Genomic DNA, 16,788 nt, shown 5'->3' on the forward strand with positions numbered 1-16,788 from the left:
CGGAGCTCACTCTTGATACTTTTAGGATGCTTCAATGTTTGGAGTGGGAGCCTAATGGCTTATTCTACCAGTCAAGTGGTGCTTCTTTAACTGGGATGGGTACTAAAATTGGTCAAAATGGATCCTCTGGTCATAGTCGCATAAACTACTCTCATGATATTACTGATCCTAGTTTGCCACCTAACCACTCTAGTATGGGCCCCACTTCTGCATGGCCACCCTCCAATGCACCAACCATAGGCCATATGTCATCCTTTTGTTTCTTCATCTTTTGATGCAAAAATTTAATTTCAAAACTTTAATCTTCAAATAATTTTTTCAAAATTCCAATTTTCAAATATTTCATTCTCAAATATTTTTTCAAAATTCCAATTTCCAAATCTAATTTTTAAAACTTCCATTTTTGAATAATTTCCCAAATTTCCAATTTTCAAGTTTAATTTTCCAAACTTCCATTTTCAAATAATTTTTTTCAAAATTCCAATTTTCAAATTTTATTTTCAAAAATTTCATTCTCAAATAATTCTTCAAAATTCCAATTTTCAAAACTTCAATTTTCAAATAATTTTCCAAAATTCAAATTTTCAAAACTTCCGTTTTCAAATAATTTTTCAAAATTTCAATTCTCAAATTTAATTTTCAAAACTCCCATTTTCAAATAATTTTTCAAAATTCCAATTTTCAAATATAATTTTCAAAACTCCTATTTTCAAATAATTTTCCAAAATTCTAATTTTCAAAACTTTCTTTTTCAAATAATTTTTCAAATTTTCAATTCTCAAATTTAATTTTCAAAACTCTAGTTCTCAAATAATTTTTCAAAATTCCAATTTTTAAATTTAATTTTCAAGATTTCAATTTTCAAAACTCTAATTTTTTTTCAAATAATTTTAATTCCATTTCAGTTTTCAAATATTTTTTTATTCTGCCACTTTTCATCCTTCATTAGGGTTTTAGGTCAAAAAATCTCATTTTTAATAAACTTGCTACCTTTCCCTTCAGGTAAGCACTTTCATATTTTTTTTTTCAAATAATTTTCTATTTCTCTTGATTTTAAATAAACATGAATATGATTTTAATAATTCCAAAAAAATGGAATTTGTGGGATTAATTCATGCAAAATCAATTGGGCTTTGATGGGGACCCTACATATGAGTTTCCTCTTCTAATTGTCAACTATTATGTTTAATGAATATTGATTGATCTTTGTCTTGCTCTTTGATATGCATGTGATAATTTTATACTTGAGATAACCTTGTTTCCATGATAACGCATTATTACTTGCTGCTAAGGTACGATCTCACTTCCACTTTACTTATTCTTATACATGATTCGTTTTATTATTCAATCATTTCATTGGTCTCCATTGATTTCCTTATCAATTACCACATTTGCTTCACTTTATTTAGTAGAGACACGTTTTTAAGGATTTAAAGGGTGTTACGGTCTTTTTACCATACCTTCCCAATCAATAACCTAACCTTCAGACTCAACTTTGATTTTCCACATATTGTCTTTTCCAAATAAGGAGTCACTTTTAGGGTTTTCTTTCTTATTTTATTTTCTCTTAAAAATAAAACAAAAATAAGTAGCGACTCCAAGTTTTTTCTAAAAATCATATTTTCAATAAATAAATAAAAAACGAGTCAAGCCATCAGGTAAGAATGCATCGTGCGAAAATGCAGGGTCCACAATACCTATATATATATATTACCTAGTCATTACAATAGATTAAAACTTATGAGATTTTTTTTTTATTTACGCTCAACAATAAAATAAAATTTTTTATGTAAAGGACTCAAACTTAGAACCTTGGTTTAAAATTTCATAAACTTGAATTCAAAAGTTATTGTGTTAAATCCAAAATTTATTTTATTTGATGACCATTTTAAATATCTATTTTGAAATATTTTATTTGAATTCAAAAAGATTCATTAAACATTTAATGCACCTATTTTATTTGTTTGCATCTTGGTACATATTTGAACTAATTGAAATTTACTACAAGGTGAAAAATTTGTTCAAACTAGGAAGACACCCATCAAAATTTACATGGACAAGCTTACTGGAATTCTTCACATGAAAAGCCAATGTCTTTCCCCGCTTGGAAATGGAAATCAGGTCATAGATCACTCCATTTCCATTTTTGTTCTCATAATATAACTTTCCTCTCTTTATGCTAAGTAGTTTGTGTTGTATACTCCATTATCATCCCAAATACAAAACAAAAATCTAATGTTTAAATCATATAAAGAAATCATGCCAAACATTTTAGAGAATGTGAACAAACCCGAATCCATTATGGGTGTTAAAGAAGTATAATTCTTTTAAGCGATAGAGGAATAAACCACTTTATAGTTTTCTCTTTGTGATTGGGGGCAAGAGAGGGAAACGTTTTGTATTTTAAAAGGTTGAAATTATCACCTAATCCTTTTTTTTTATTCTTTATTTATAAATTTCCTCTATGTCTTAAGGACCATACCATTGGGCTGTTGGGTCACATGTGTCTTAGGCCCATCATGTAAGACACATGCAACTTGGGCTCTACACATAAGATGGTCCATACTTTATAACAAATATAAATTAAATATATATGAATAGCTTAATCATAAACAATTATTAAATATATGTGAGTCCAAAATTATTCTAACAATCTCCCACTTTGACCACATATATTACCGAACAGTGTTCATGATAATACTTTATTGAGCTCATCTTTGCTATCCTATCCAAATATCCTTATACAATCCGGTCTACTAATTATGCTAACACATGATTAAAGCAGTCTTTGTTAATCATAATTATAACTAGACCCGACAATGATCACAACATTAACAAAATTAACAACATGAATCAAGTATGGATGTGTAGCATGGAAATTACATAAAATGCGATCTTTAATATGTTTATTTCCAATTGGTCCTACTTTATGACTAAAAATAGTCAAATTCCACTTTCAACACTTAATGTTAAACTGCTTCTGAAAGTCATCATTTCAATTTAGAGTATTCAAACACAATAGTCTTTAAAACTAAAGTCTATACAAATAACACAAACATGATAATATATCAAGGAAACAAACCAAATACAAACTCCCACTATCCTATCACATCATTAATATGTATAATACCCATATATATGACATGCTCATGATATACTTTGGGTGGCAAACTTTTAGTGAGCAAATCCGCAATCATGCAATTTGTGTTTATGTGTTCGATTGATACTTGAAGACTTTGAACTCTTTCTTTCACAACCAAGAACTTGATGTCAATGTGTTTGGACTCTGACGAACTTCGATTATTCTTAGAATACAATTCTGTGGCCTTATTATCACAATTGATTCTCAATGGTTTCTTAGTTCCATCAACAATTCGCAACTCAATGATAAAATTCCACAGCCATATCCCATGGTTTGATGCCTCGTAGGCTATGAATTCTGTCTCCATAGTGGAAAAAGCAATAAGTGTTTGTTTAACAATTTTCCATGAAACTGCTTCTCCAGCCAACATGAAGATGTAGCCTTAAGTGGATCTCCAATTGTTAAGACATCCCACGAAATCAGAGTTCGAATATCTCACGATCTCTAAATGATTGGATCTTCCATATGTGAGCATATAATCTTTAGTTCTTTGTAAATACCACATAACCCATTTTGCCTTTTTCCAATGATCCATACTTGGGTTACTCAAATATCTGCCCAACATTCCAACAATGTACGCAATATCCAGACGCGTAAAAACTTGTGCATACATGAGACTTCCTACTGCCAAGGCATAGGGAAACCTCTCCATATTCTTCATCTTAAGTTCATTTCTCATACATTGGTGCCAACTAAATTTATCGTCTTTTGCCACAGGTGTGTCTCTTGGTGCACAATTGCTCATGTCAAGCCTACTTAGCACCTTATCGATGTAGGACTTTTATGATAGTCCAAGTATGCCTCTTGAACAATCCCTATATATCTGTATACCCAACACAAAAGGTGCATTACCAAGATCTTTCATGTCAAATTTACTGGATAGAAATCGCTTGGTTTCATGCAAAAGTTCCACATCACTATTTGCAAGTAGAATATCATCTACATATAGCACCAAGATAACGAATTTGCTTCCACTGAACTTAAGATATATGCATTGATCAACGATGTTCTCCTTGAAACCAAATGAAATAATCACCTGATCAAACTTTCGATAGCATTTTCGGGATGCCTACTTTAAACCATATATGGACTTTTTTAATTTGCATACAAGTTGCTTTGAATCATTAGACTCAAAGTTCTCAGGTTGTACCATGTATATTGTCTCATCAACGTTACCCTTAAGAAACACAGTTTTAACGTCCATTTGATGTACCTTTAAATCATAATGAGTCATAAGTGTCATGATGATTCTAAAGGAGTCCTTTGACGAAACCGGTGAAAAGGTCTCCTTATAATCAATGTCTTCTTTTTTAGTGAAACCTTTTGCAACTAGGTGTGTCTTATACCTAACAATGTTGCTTTTTGAATCCCGCTTGGTCTAAAAAATCCATTTACAACCAATCGATTTTACACCTTCAGGCAACTCTACTATGTCACAAACACCATTGTCTTTCATTGATTTCATCTCATCCTTCATGGCTTCTATCCACTTTTCAGAATCAGAACTTTGTTTGACTTGACTAACTGAAATTGGATCATCTTCCAGACTCATGTCAAACTCATGTTCCTGAAGATATACAACATAATCATCTGAAATTGTACTTCTCCTTTCTCTAGTGGATCTCCTCAGTGGCACTTGTACTTGAGGTTCTTAAGGTTGTTGAGTTACCTCTTCATGAACTTGAACCGGTTCCTGAACTTGAACCGGTTCCTGAACTTGAACTGGTTCCACAACTTGAGTAAGAGGAATTTTAGGTGTGTCTATAATCTTTGTTATTGGTTGTACATTCGGAATAGTGTCATCAAATATAATATGACCATGTCCAGTTGCAATAATAGGAATACTAACAGATTCCTCTTCAAAAACCACTTTTTTTAATGGCTCTCTCCCACTTAACTCAACATCCTCAATGAACTTAGCATTGCTCGTTTCAAACAAAGACCTAGTTAAGGGATCATAAAACTTGAAACCTCTTGACCTTTCAAAATACCCTGCAAAGTAGCAGCTCACAGTTCTGGAGTCCAATTTCTTCTCATTTGGCTTGTAAGGCCTAGCCTCAGCTGGACAACCTCAAACATGAAAATGCCTAATACTAGGTTTCTTGCTAGTCCATAACTCATATGGGGTTTTGGCTACTACTTTGCTTGGGACTCTTTTCAAAATCTAAACTCCAGTTTTGATTGCTTCACCCCAAAATGATTCTGGCAAGGTAAAATGACTAATCATACTTCTTACCATATCCTTAAGAGTACGGTTTCGCCTCTCTGCTACACCATTTTGGCTTAGAGTCCCCGGCATGGTGTACTGAGGGATGATACCACACTCCATCAAATATTTGGCAAATGGCCTTAGACGTTGTTCACCGAATCCATCATATCTACCATAATATTCACCTCCACGGTCAGATTTAACGGCCTTTATTTTTTTGCTTAGTTGGTTCTCAACTTTGATTTTAAAATTCTTGAACACATCTAATGACTGAGACTTCTCATGAATCAAATAAAGATAGTCATAGCATGAATAATCGTCAATGAGAGTGATAAAATATTGTTTTCCATTCCAAGAAGATGTAGGAAATGGACCACAAATGTTCGTATATATCAATTCTAAGACGTCATCACACCTATTGGCATCCTTTTTTCTCACATTTGTTTGTTTACCCTTAATACACTCTATACAGACTTGAAAGTTTGACAAATGAAGTGGATCAAGAATTCCTTCTGACACAAGTCTTTGAATATGTTAATTTGAAATATGACCTAAACGTCTGTGCCATAACATTCATGAATTCTCATTTGTTAACTTTCATTTAACGCCATAATTACTTGAATGCAAGGTTTCATTACCATTAAAGGCCTTTATGTTCAATTTGTATAACTTATATGTTAGACTACTGGTACTAATAACACTTGAATTTAGATAAAGACTAACCATTCCATTTCTAAATGAACAAAAATATTCACATTTATCCAAACATGAAACATAAATTAAATTTCGTCTAAACAACGGTACCACAAAAGTCTCCTCTAAATCCAAATTACATCCAGAATCTAACTATAATCTAAAAAAACCAATAGCCTTCATTACATCCTTATTGTTATTTCCCACATAGATGTATCTTTCACCATCAATTGGCCTTCAACTCCAAAAGGCAACCCTGCATCATGACACTTATGTGAGTAGTTGCACTCGTATCTATCCACCAAATGTCAATAGGCACTATAACTAAATTAATTTCTGAACAAACAAAGTTGAGATTTTTCACACCAATCGGCATATTTAGTACATGTCTTCTTCATATGACCAACTTTCTTGCAAAAAAAACAAGTTATCTTCTTATTTTGTTTCTTCTGCACCTTTTGCTTAAATGTCCCAGAAAATGCAATTTGTTTTCCCTTATTGTCCCTCTTTCTTTTCTTATTGGTACCATGTCCCTAAGATATGGAAGCCAAGTGAGCACTTTCTATCTTCTCTTATTTCAGTCTCTCCTCCTCTTGCACACACTGAACAATAAGCTCATTCAAAGTCCATTTTTCCTTTTGTGTATTGTAATTGATCTTGAATTAACTAACTTGTGTAGGCAAAGAGATCAAGACCAAGTGCACGAGTTGTCTTCTAATAACTCTAACTTTAGTGTCTTGAGTCTAGTCACAAGATTGGACATTTCCATTATGTACTCCCTTATATTCTTTTTCCCTTTGTACCGCATAGAGACAAGCTTACTAAGAATAGTGTTTGTCTCAACCTTTTCGTTTGCAGCAAATCGGTTTGCTATCTGGTTCAAAAATGTCTTGTCTCAGGTCTCCTAAGGTATTGCACCCCTTATAGATTCTGAAATTGAGTGCTTCATTATCATTAGACTCATGCGATTGGATCGCTCCCATTTTTCTATAGCAGCCCTTTGCTTAGCAGTGTTGGCACCAGTAAGGTCCGCAAGGCGATCCTCTCTTAATGCATAGTCCAAATCCATGCACCCAAGCACAATTATAACGTGTTCCTTCCATTTCTTGAAGTTTGTGCCATCAAGAACAGGAATGTTATTAACATTAGTAGGTATAGAAGATGTTGAATCCATAACAATAAAGCTCACAATCAGTCACAAAAATATCATACATATATGAATGAATAAAAATTTAACATACATATACATACATACATACATACATACATACATACATACATATATATATATATATACACATATGTATGTGGGCCCATTATAAGATACCTCGCACAAACATTAATATTTAGTCTTTGGACAAAATATCAACTTGTAATTAGTACTCTTTTACAAAATTTGTTCATAAATATTGACAATAACATCGAAACAATATGATTGTCTTTGAACTGACATACAGCATGCAAAGTAAACTTTATATGTCACACATTTATTACTATTTTATTTATTATTATATTAAAATAATCTTCCTTTGGGCCGATTATTTTACAAAATAATAACATGTTTACATATTTCAAAATAAATAAAATTACATAATATAAGTTACTTTGGCAACAAATATACATAATTCATTTATTTTTTAAATGTTAAACACAAATGTAGTAAGAAAATGGTAAATCCATATATTTAATGTGGTACATAAAATGGAATACATAAATTTGCTCTCTAGTTGGTTTGGGTATCTAGCCATAAGGATATTTATCATAATCATAATTTTTATGGTACAGAATCATAAACAATCATAAGGGTCCTGTAGCTCAGTTGGTTAAAGTGTTGGTCTTATGAGTCGAAAGTCTCGTTCAAGCTCTCTTACCACTATACCATCTTCAATTTTTTTTTTAACGGCGTCGCATGGAATGAATGCTACAGATCGTACGGATTTCGTATTCCAGATGATGACGTATTTGATCGGAGTCAAAGGCGAACTAAACCAGTCAATTTGGTCAAAGCCCCATGCGTTGATAGGACTCGAACCCGACATATGAGGCTAAAGGTTCCATTCCTGATTTTCCCTTGCCCTTTTTTTTTTATATTAAAATGTGGCAATTTCTTAATGATTCAACATGTGGCTCTGATACCAATTGTTGTATACTCCATTATCATCCCAAATACAAAACAGAAATCTCATGTTTAAATCATATAAAAAAAATCATGTCGAACATTTTAGAGAATGTGAACAAACTTGAATCCATTATGGGTGTTAAAGAAGTATGATTCTTCTAAAGCGATAGAAAAAGAAACCACCTTATAGTTTTCTCTCTGTGATGGGAGGCAAGAGAGGGAAACGTTCTGTATTTTAAAAGGTTGAAATCATCACCAAATCTTTTTTTTTTTTATTCCTTATTTATAAATTTCCTCTATGCCTTAAGGACCATGCTTATGGGCTGTTGGGCCACATGTGTCTTAGGCCCATCATGAGGTGACCCATACTTTATAACAAATATTAATTAAATGTATATGAATAGCTTAATCATAAACAATTATTAAATATATGTGAATCCATAATTATTCTAACAGTTTGCCCATGTCTTCAGCTTGTCAAGTAATGATTTAGAGGTGAAGTCAATTGCTTCTTCGACAAACCAAGATTTGATTGGGTGGTTGGTGTTCAAAATTTGAGTTTTTTGAATTGCCATGATGACGAGTTGCTCAAAGTTGCAACATGCCCAATTGATATTGCATTGACTATCAAGATCAACCCAAGCACTTGACCTTAGTGAACAATTTGTTTTGAAGTACTTGCCTAAGTATGCCATAGAGAAAGCTTAGGAAGAGGATAGCAAGAAGACGAAGGAAGAAAAGGAAAGAAAAAAAAATGGAAGGAAGAGCTCACCCCACAAAAAAGATAAGTAGGAGATGCTACAAAGTGAGATGAGACAAGAGAAAGCTTTGGAAGAGGAGGAGAACTAAAAGAAGAAGAAGAAAGAAATAAAAAATGAGGAAAGGAGAGCTCCCCCAACAAGGAAGAGTTACTGTAGTCTTGGGACTTTACTTGGAAGGCATCCAAGGCCTCTAAAGGCACTTATAGAGTGAGAGATAAGACGAGGAAGCAACAACATAGCAGAGGAAATCTTTGTCATGCATATGTTTTAAACAATTTAATTAATATTGAATCTTGTTATTAGATGCCATCAATGCTAAACACATTTGTTTTATTTAATACTATAAATAATACTTGAAAACTATTTTTAATTCAATAAAATTATTAAGGAAAAAAAAAGGTATGGAGGGAAATGTTTTATTATTAAAAATACGAAAAATAAATATAATTAAAATTAATTAAAAACTTATGCATTTTTAAATTATTTAATCTGTTATATCATAGAGTTGAACCGAGTTTGAAGAAATAAAAATAATTGATTCCAAAAAAAATTGAGGGAAATTGTAGCGAAAAAAAATTAAAGAGCAAAAAAAGAAATAGAAAGAAAGAGTGAAGGAAAATAAAAACATATTTAAAGTGAATAAATTATTTTTGTATCTTATTTTAAACTTGTTTTATCTTTTCTATATAAAGATTAAAAATTTAAAAGCACATAAATATCTGACATAGTAACATAGAAATGTTTTTAGGAAAATCATCATTCAAGTGTTTCTCCGGGAAAAACATATAAGTGATGTTTTATAATTATAAGTGATTTTTCAAAATTTTGAAAGTGTTTCCTAAAATTTGTTAAACACTTAATTTTTTTTTTTCAAAAACTCTTTCTAGGTCAATTGTGGTTCCTAAAAAGCACTACCAAATGAACTTTTAATCATATTTGATTTTCTTTATTTTATGTTTAATTTCCCGAAAATACTAATGAAAGAAAAAAAAATATTAAGAAAAATGGTTTTCCCATGTTTGGTTTCACTATACAAAATAAGAATGAAAATCAAATATTACTAAAATTAGTTAAAACTTTATGTATTTTTAAATTATTTAATAGTTATACAATTAATAAAAATAAATGAAATGAGTTTGAAGAAGTATATAAAAATAATTTATTAACTTTAAATCTATTTTTATTTTTTTTATTTTTTTGTTTCTTTCATTTTTCCTCTATATTTTCTTTCTCTCGTATTTTCCCTTCAATTTTCCGAGAACCAAACATAACATCAATATTTTTCATATTACTATTAAATATGAGAAAATTATTTTTCTTAATATTTTGTTTTCTTTCCTTAGTATTATCCCAAAACCAAAGATAGCTTAATATTTTATTCTTTTCTTATCATCTTTTTGGAATTGCATAATTTTATTTTTTTATTTTCCCTCTTTTTTTTCTATTTTCTTTCTCAAATTTTTTCAAAACAAGCTATATATAATATGATAAGGAGAAAAATTATAAATAAGACCTTCATTTAACTTATCATGCTGATATAAATAATATTAGCCATTTATTTATGTAATAAATATTTTAATTGGAAATTAATTATTCTCTATTCATACTAAAATTTTTGTCCATTTATAACGCTATTAAAAGGAACGAAATCAATAATAAAAAGAAATAAAGAGCCTTTTATAGGCAGTCATATTAATTAATAATAATTATAATAATAAATAAAATAACGAGACAATGAACTGTTTTCTTGAAACCGGTCAAACTACTTCTCTAAAACAGGCATAGTAATAATATAATATTAAATTTTTTTCTAATTATATATATATACTTATAATTTTTTTAATTAAATTATCTTACCTTATATATTCAAGTTATTGCTTTTTTTGTATTATAGTCCATTTGAATACTATTTTAATTATTGTTTAAATTTTAGCATAAAAATATAGGAAATAAAATTTAAAAAATGAAATAATCTAGAGAAAAAAAATTGTCTATTACGTCGTTTCAAAAGCCTAAATACATATTCAAAAGCCTAAAGCCCTCGAAGCGGCAAGCAAACGCGGAACATTTCTCGAAACTACGTCGTTTCAGTCCTCCTTCGCTGCTCTCGAAAATTCCTTGAGTCATTTTTGGCGATCCCAATGCTCCCTGTGTACAGTCGTTCAGGTGGTGATAGACTGTTTTTTTTTTATTATTATTTAATAAATTTGGAGTAATTTTTTTATTCATTTATGGTTTTTTAAGGAAAGGGCATTGGTTTTTTTTTTTTTTCGTTTTTATTAGATCTGTTGTTAGAATGTTGACGCTTGTGTCGGATTCTTTGCGATTGAGATCTGTTTCTTTTCCTCTACAGAATTCAGTTCATATGAGAATTTTGGGTTTTCGGAGATGGGTAATCTTTGAATTGTTGATTTATGTTGTATTTGGGTGCGGGGAAAATTATGGGAAGAAAGGAAAGGAAAAGGAAAGAAAAGAAAAGAATTTTTTTTTTAATTTCTTTTGACTCATTAAGAAAAGAAAAGAAATACTATAAGGTATTTTTTAATTATTATTTTTAATTTATTAAAAATGTGTTAGGTAGTGATTTTAAAAAATATTTTTAATATAAAAATTTTTAAGTGTTAAAAATATTATAATCATTTTTCAAAATTACTATCAAATGACTCTAAATATTTAATGTTCTTATTTTATATCACTAACATAAATGAAAATCCGTTTAATAATAAAAAGAATTTAAATAAAATATACAAATATAACTATGTTTGAATACTTGAGGAATGTTTATTGGGTGATGCTTTCATTGTTGAATAATTTCTTTATTTGTATGAAAACTTGTCATAAACATATTTATAAAGTTATTTGTAAAAGTTTTTATTATTAAATTCATTAAACAAACTCCTCAAATATTTTTTTTCTTAGTATCCAACTATAGCTATTTTGACATAACACAACAATTACATGGATTTGTAAAGTCTAGTTTGTTAAGTATAATTATGTTTTATATTATAACTAAAATTAAATAATTGAATTAATTAAGAATTAAAAAAATATATAACTTGAAAGTTAAAACGACAAAAAAGTATTTTAAAAATAGTATTTTTACATATTTAAGATTTTAGTTAGGTTATAATTGCATTAACATAGGCTTGATACGGTCAAATTGTGTTAACATAATTAATAAGTTATGATCATATTAACTTATTATTTGTATCAATTCGATTTAACACATTTATTAATGGGATTCAATGGGTTCTATTATGTTATCCATATGATAACGAATAATATTCATGTCAAATCATTATGATATAATTATTAAACAAGTGATTATTAATGTAATAAACATATAGTATTTATGTCAAGTCATTTAGACATAATTATTAAATGAACCATATTCAAATTGAGGAAATTTTCAATATTTCCTACCTTAAGAAGATATGGATCATACACAACACCACATATTGCCCTTATATGCTCACATGGAAAATCCTAAACTTAACATGGATTGCCTAAAGGGTTAGATAATTCCTTCCATAAGAGTCTCTAAGTAGATTGTAATGGATTACAAGAATCTATTATGGAGTTATGAAATAACACCAAACATGTACGGAGACAAACTAAAGGGTTTATAAATGAATATAAATCATCTTTTTAAGAGATGATTTCTAAAAATTAAAATTTTCATTTTTCTCATTTTTAATTTTAATCTTTATCAAATAAGATTAATTTAAAAATTAAAACAAAACAAAATTATTTATTTTGTAAATAATTATTTAATAAATTTATTTTTTGGAAAAATAAAAAAATTAATTTTTGAAAATCATCTCTTGAAGGGATGATTTGTGAGAAATCATCTTTATTTTTTTTTAAGAAATTGTCATTTTAGACTTTTTGAATTTTCTTATAAAAAAAATAATAAAAAAAACTCTTTCCTTAACTTATAAATCTTTTTTTAAAAAAATGTCTCTTTAAATGACGATTTTTGCTTATATTTTTTTAAAATAAATAAATAAATAATTTTTTCAAATGAAGATTTTTACTTTTTTTTTTTTTCTTCTTTTCATGTTGAGAAATACTACTGTAGATTTGAAAATATTTTTTTCACTACGTTATTTAGCTTGTTCAAATTCCCAACTAATTGGCTCTGTATGTACTGTGAATTTGCGATTCATAAGGTGATGTTGGGGTTATTCGGGGATGTTTTTTCCGGTTTCTTCCGAGGCTTCAGCACGACCGGCGTCTCCCTGAACTCTGAAGCCATCAATCTTCTCCACCATATTCGCCTTCTCTGCTCTCACGACCACCTCCAAGAAGCTCTCAAACTCTTCTACTCCATCACCCCACCACCTCCACTTGTCCATTCCCACCACACCTACGCCGCTCTCTTCCACCCGTGCGCCCGCCGCAGTTCTCTCCCCATGGCCCAGCTCTCCACTGCCACATGCTTTTACACAACCCCAACTCTGATTTCAACCTCTTTCTGACCAATCATGTTGTCAACATGTATGCTAAATGTGGGTTATTGGATTATGCCCACCAATGGTTTGATGAAATGCTGGAGAGGAATATTGTTTCTTGGACTGCTCTCGTTTCTAGGTATGCCCAGCATGGTTGGCCTGATGAGTGTTTTAGGGTCTTTACGGACATGCTGATTTGTCACCGGCCAACGGAGTTTGCGTTTGCCAGCGTGATTAGCACTAGTGGCGGGGACGGCGACTGTGGACGGCAGGTACACGCGCTTGCAGTGAAGACTTCTTTTGATTCTTGTGTTTATGTGGGGAATGTTCTTATTATGATGTATTGCAGGAGTTGTGGTGGCACGGATGAGGCTTGGAATGTGTACGAGGCAATGGGGTTTCGCAATTTGGTTTCTTGGAATTTTATGATTACAGGGTTTCAGGTCTGTGGATGTGGAAATCGAGCACTTGAGATCTTCTCACAGATGCACTTTGGTGGAATTCGGTTCGATCGTGCCACACTGGTCAACATTTTTTCTTGCTTGTGTGGAATGGGTGATGGTCTTGAATGTTGTTTTCAATTGCAGTGTCTTACTACAAAAACTGGGTTTATCTCAGAAATTGAAGTGCCCACTGGCTTGGTCAAGGCTTATTCTAGTCTAGGAGGAGAGGTCAATGATTGTTATAGGATCTTCTTGGAATTGGATGGCCGTCAAGATGTTGTTTCTTGGACTGGGATTATAGCAGTGTTTGCAGAACGGGACCCAGAAGAAGCATTCCTCCTCTTTCGGCAGTTTCTTCGAGAGTGTTTGGCTCCAGATCGTCATATGTTCTCCATTGTCTTAAAAGCTTGTGCTGGTCTTGCAACTGAGGGGCATGCATTGACTGTCCAGTCACATGTTCTAAAAGTTGGATTTGAGGATGACATTGTGCTTACAAATGCCTTGATTCATACCTGTGCTAGGTGTGGCTCCGTTGCATTGTCAAAGCAAGCTTTTGACAAAATCGGATCCCGTGATACAGTTTCTTGGAATTCAATGTTGAAGGCATATGCTATGCATGGGCAAGGTAAGGAGGCATTGCAGCTTTTTTCACAAATGGATGCCCAACCTGATGGTGCCACCTTTGTTGCCCTCATCTCAGCTTGTAGTCATGCTGGAATGGTGGAAGAAGGAGCCAAAATATTTGAGGCAATGTCTAACAATCATGGTATTGTTCCTCAACTTGATCATTACGCCTGCATGGTTGATATTCTTGGTCGAGCTGGTCGAATTTATGAGGCAAAGGAGCTTATAGACAAAATGCCAATGGAGCCTGATTCAATGGTCTGGAGTGCTTTGCTTGGAGGTTGTAGGAAACATGGTGAAACCAAGTTTGCCAAGTTAGCTGCAGTGAAACTAAAGGAGTTGGATCCCAATAATTCATTAGGATACATATTGATGTCAAACATATTTAGTACAAATGGTCATTTTAATGAAGCAAGATTAATAAGAAGGGAGATGGAAAGGAAGACAGTGAGAAAGGAACCAGGTTTGAGTTGGATTCAGGTTGGAAATCAGGTACATGAGTTTGCCTCTGGAGGCCAACAACATCCAGAAAAAGAGGCCTTATGTGCCAGGCTTGAAGAGCTAGTTAGGCAATTGAAGGACTTGGGTTACGTGCCTCAAATAAGTTTGGCCTTGCATGACATAGAAGATGAGCATAAAGAGGAGCAACTGTATTACCACAGTGAGAAGATGGCTTTGGTTTTCTCTTTGATGAATGCAGGTAGTATATGTTGCAGTGGGAACATTATAAAGATTATGAAGAATATCTGAATTTGTGTAGATTGTCATAACTTTATGAAGCTGGCATCAGAACTTGTTAACATGGAGATTGTTGTGAGAGATTCAAACCGTTTTCACCATTTTAAAGCGAAGGTGTGCTCTTGCAATGATTATTGGTGACAAACCACTATTACTGAACATAGCGGAGATCATCAAGATGAATCTGACCATTGCTTTAAAATGATCAATTAATATTAACTTTCTAAGAATTTTCTTTATGCTAGCAACCCATTGGGTCCACTAGAGAGCATCAAGATGAAGCTATAAACATATAAGAAAAATGAGAATGGCCTCCAGGATATAGGCCTCTCACTACCTTATCCACCAAGCCACTCTTTCTATTGAATCTGTCCACTTGATCACAAAAATTACTTCCCCATGGCCTGTTCATCTTAATGTAGTTCTGACCGAGCAGCAGATTTCCTGCCTGATGCACTGGTCTTTCTCCCTTAGCCTCATGGAATGGCTTCTCATGCATGGCTTCTACCATGGCTTTCCCTATACTCTTCACCATTCCTAAATTTCTGGTCCCTGCTCTATGTTTCCTTTGAAATAGAGGATTTTGCTCACTCAAGCACGACAAAGCCTGAAAACAGTGCTGTCAGTGTAGCCCCATCTGAATGCTGTTGGTAAATTGGATCTCAGTTATGGGTATAGGGATTGAACTGTGGGAAGAAAGAAATCGGAAGGTGACAGTGGAGGACCAAAAACTCAGTTGGCTGCATATATCATATCATCATCTCTCTCAGAGATTTTGCATCAGCTTTGGAAAATGATACCCTTTCACATACAAAGCTTCATAAAGCAGACACTGTGGAATAGAAGGATGCTTAAATTGGTAAGTCACCTGTGTGCTGAAAGGGGTCGAGATTTGAGTGAAGATCAAATTGTCATGGTGCCAGAAGGATATTCAGACTTGCAGGTATTGTAAACCAGAATTAAAGCTATTGAGAAGGCAATGGCTGAAATGAAAATCAGGAAAACTTGGACATCAACACCAAACTAGAGGCTGCAATGAGACGGATTGAAGAGTTGAAATCTGAAAGAAGTTATTGATGAGAAAACATTCAAACAAGCTAGCAAATATCTGATGAGACATTATGCTTGATCAGATATCTAAATGTTCATCATGTGGGATAAGCTAGCAGGAGAGAGATTGGTGAAGATGGTGATTAGATGCTTGAATTGTGGGAAGCTATTGATCCAAATGGCACCATTAGTCTGATAGTTGCTAAGACACTTATGTTCCTGTTGGATTCCATCAAGTGTGGGATCCATCAACAAAACCACTCACCGGTTTTGTAAAGGAGCTGCCAACATCAAATGAACATTTGAATAAGCTTGAATTTTTGAGTCTTGAGTCATTGTAAAAACCTGCCATCATTGCAACTATAATGGCTGAAGGGGGACCCTTTTAGTAACATACGGTCTGGGATTAAGCAACTTCATAAGCTAAGAATCTTGACTTGTGTCACTGCAAGACGATTCTCCCAATTCCAAAGCTTCCATTAAGTATACTCGGTTCGTAAAGTCCATCATGTCTACTTGGTTCTTCTCTGTTCAAATGCTTGAAGTCAGCAATTC

General features: G+C 32.3%; 1 protein-coding gene, 1 long non-coding RNA gene and 1 pseudogene across 2 annotated transcripts in view; all 3 read left to right on the forward strand.

Moving 5' to 3' along the window:
- Positions 1–7,829: 7,829 nt before the first annotated feature.
- LOC132253239 (uncharacterized) lies at positions 7,830–9,262 on the forward strand. Its single transcript, XR_009465071.1, has 2 exons — positions 7,830–8,095; positions 8,637–9,262. It is a non-coding gene; the product is annotated as an uncharacterized LOC132253239 (long non-coding RNA).
- A 1,762-nt stretch (positions 9,263–11,024) lies between these two features.
- The window catches only part of LOC100249908 (SUN domain-containing protein 4), an 85,697-nt gene continuing 79,933 nt past the window's right edge, over positions 11,025–16,788 (forward strand). The window contains exon 1 of the mRNA XM_059734443.1: positions 11,025–11,090. The gene's annotated coding sequence lies outside the window, so the exon portion shown is untranslated. The remainder of the gene's footprint in view (positions 11,091–16,788) is intronic.
- LOC100261890 (pentatricopeptide repeat-containing protein At1g71420-like) lies at positions 13,065–15,905 on the forward strand (annotated as a pseudogene).

Source organism: Vitis vinifera, chromosome 18 (assembly GCF_030704535.1).
Source record: "Vitis vinifera cultivar Pinot Noir 40024 chromosome 18, ASM3070453v1".
NCBI classification, from domain to species: domain Eukaryota; kingdom Viridiplantae; phylum Streptophyta; class Magnoliopsida; order Vitales; family Vitaceae; genus Vitis; species Vitis vinifera.